The sequence below is a fragment of the Penaeus japonicus genome, unplaced genomic scaffold, assembly GCF_977035675.1.
Source record: "Penaeus japonicus unplaced genomic scaffold, GWHDUDI00000001_assembly GWHDUDI00000012, whole genome shotgun sequence".
In the NCBI taxonomy this organism is placed as follows: Eukaryota; Metazoa; Arthropoda; class Malacostraca; order Decapoda; family Penaeidae; genus Penaeus; species Penaeus japonicus.
In genome coordinates this window covers 34,756,551-34,759,050 of record NW_028234414.1, presented here as the reverse complement: position 1 = coordinate 34,759,050, position 2,500 = coordinate 34,756,551, and the positions used below count along the sequence as shown (strand labels likewise).

The following is a 2,500-nucleotide window of genomic DNA, read 5'->3' as shown; positions in this document are numbered from 1 at the left end:
TCCGCCGTAGCGGCAGACAATCTACTCTACTTACTTCTACTGTACCCAGGAGGCAGCACCTTGTAGCATCCGACTGACTCGTTTATACTAATTTGATTATTTTTTTATTCTCTTTACACCATCCCCGCCCTGATTGTCACTTGCTCTTACTGATCACTCCGCGTCACTCCCCATCACGTATTGCCATGCAGGCCTATCCCGTGCTCTTAGTCACCGAGTCTTGCTGTCCAGTACCCACCCAACTTGTCTTACTTACACTGTAATGGTTGCCTCTGAGTGATTTCACTTGATATATACATATATATATATATATCTGTATACATACATTTACCAGACTTATTACTACTATGCTTCACGTATTCCAACCTTGATTTAAGACATGGATCTTCTATTCCACCGTCGCTTCTGATTGCTCGTGCTGTGAATGAATTACCTTTAATACCCAGTACAAGGCTGCGATCAAGAAACTTCTCTTTTTTGAATGGTAGAGGCGTTGATCAGTAGGCCAGCAGTTGGCATAAGGACCTAAAAACACCTTAGTTGGATTTAATGATGGTTTATGCCTTGGGATTATCCACTGCTGGGAGCCATCTGGACGGGAATTTTGCCCCAGTAATTTTGACATGAAGTTAACCTGCCTGGACATCTATTTAACGACGAGAAAGGAAGCTAAGAAATTCGATGATAAACCAGACTTAGATTTTTTTTCTCATAATAAAGTTTTTGAACACAGAACTAAATAGAGTTGATAACTATTTTTCTAAAGGAGAAAAAAAAAACTTTTTTGAGCTCCTGAGGCCATTTTTGAGGAAGCTCTGTATATATATTTTTCTTTTTTTTTTTCCTTTTTTCATTTATAATATTTCTAAGGGGGCCTATTTTGTAAATACCTTTAACATTTCCCAAGTTTTGTTCCGAATTAATGAGCGCTAAGTCTGATTGGCTGTGTTACTAGCTTATGTGACTAAGGCAGCATGGCAGCATGTTAACTTCATGAAGCAAAATGGATTGATACACCGGTCTAGACAACAGATTGAACCTAGTGTATATTCTAGAAATCCGTATGTGATGAGCACTTGGAACGTGTCTTAGACATACAGATACTAAGCCCCATTTCTCTTAGTGTTATAAAACATAAAAGCATTTCTGTAAAGGTGGGGAGGTCGGCCCCCTTAAATCACGTAGGAAGGTGCTGTCTTAGAGCTTTTGTGGCGCCTCTAGGAACCTAGCTCATCCCGCCCGTGGCTAGCATTCCCAAGTGTCCTCAGAGGCTTTGTGTGTACTCTGAGACTGAAGGGTGCGCTCCTGAGACCCTGTTTGTACCCTGGGCCCTAAGATTGCGTTTCTGAGACCCAGTGTGTCCTTTGAGACTCAAGAACGTGCTTTTGAGGACAACTTTGTCCCCTAGGACTTAAGGGTGTGTCTGGGACCCAAAGTTCACCCCGAAATTTAAGGGTATGCTCCCTGAAATTCTTGTGTGCACTCCTTGGACCCAGCGTGCACCCTAAAAAGTGCGCTCTTAGGTTACAATATATGTGCTGAGACCTAAGGGTGTGATCCTAGGACCCAGGATGTACCTCGAGATTCAAAGGCGCACTCTTGAGATGCGATGAGTACCACAAGGACAGGACGTTTGGGAAGCTAGTATGCATCTGTGCTGGTGAACCTCTTGGCCTGACGTGTGCTGATGGAGCCTCGATTGAGCCATAGGAACCTGAGGTGCAATCGAGGACTCTAGAGTATACTTTTGGGAACTAGAGTGTTCTCTGGGACCCTAGAGTTCGCCCAACCGCTAGTTAAAGAGATTAGTTAACCTGTCTTGTGATCGACCATTAAGTGATTCATGATGTTATGTACCCTAGATGATTTAGAGAGAGATTCGAGGCTGATGATAGAACCAAAGGATATACTTGCAGGGTATATCGTAGCATATACCGCAAGCTAGGGTAGATTACCACTCGAGAGCCGTCCTTGTGATGGCTCGGTGATCTATTGCTATCTATTATCTAGACCTGGAAGTAAATACTGCATGTCCAGTTTTGTACACTATTGTTTACTTTATGATCATGTGCACAAAGTTTGATAACAAGGGTGACGTAGAACACCCTCACCATTGCCTACACTACGCTAACTACCTCGTCTTCAGGTAGTTTTGTTGACGATGATGATGATTGATGATGATGATAATGATGATGATGATGATGAGTACATAAACAAAAGGACACAAGCAAACGCTTTACACAGTAGACATATTCAGAAAGCAAACTTACACAATAAGTCGATAACATAACAAGACTGACACACCCTTCCACCGCAGACATCCATCTGACCTCGTTACGGGATTACAGCAGGGGGTCATTACAGTCATTGAGGTGCCAGATGCCAAGACGCTCACAAGGTGTTTCCGTTTCTGGTGCCAAGAGGAAATATGTGTCATTTTGTCTGGTGTGACACCTTCAGAGGGCCAGGAGGTGTGGCGTCATTAAGCTTTCATAAGACA

At 43.0% G+C, this 2,500-nt stretch overlaps 1 protein-coding gene across 6 annotated transcripts in view; it reads left to right on the top strand.

Moving 5' to 3' along the window:
- Positions 1–2,500, top strand: part of unc-13 (protein unc13 homolog) — a 274,694-nt gene that overhangs the window by 225,667 nt on the left and 46,527 nt on the right. The gene's annotated exons all lie outside the window — the stretch shown is intronic.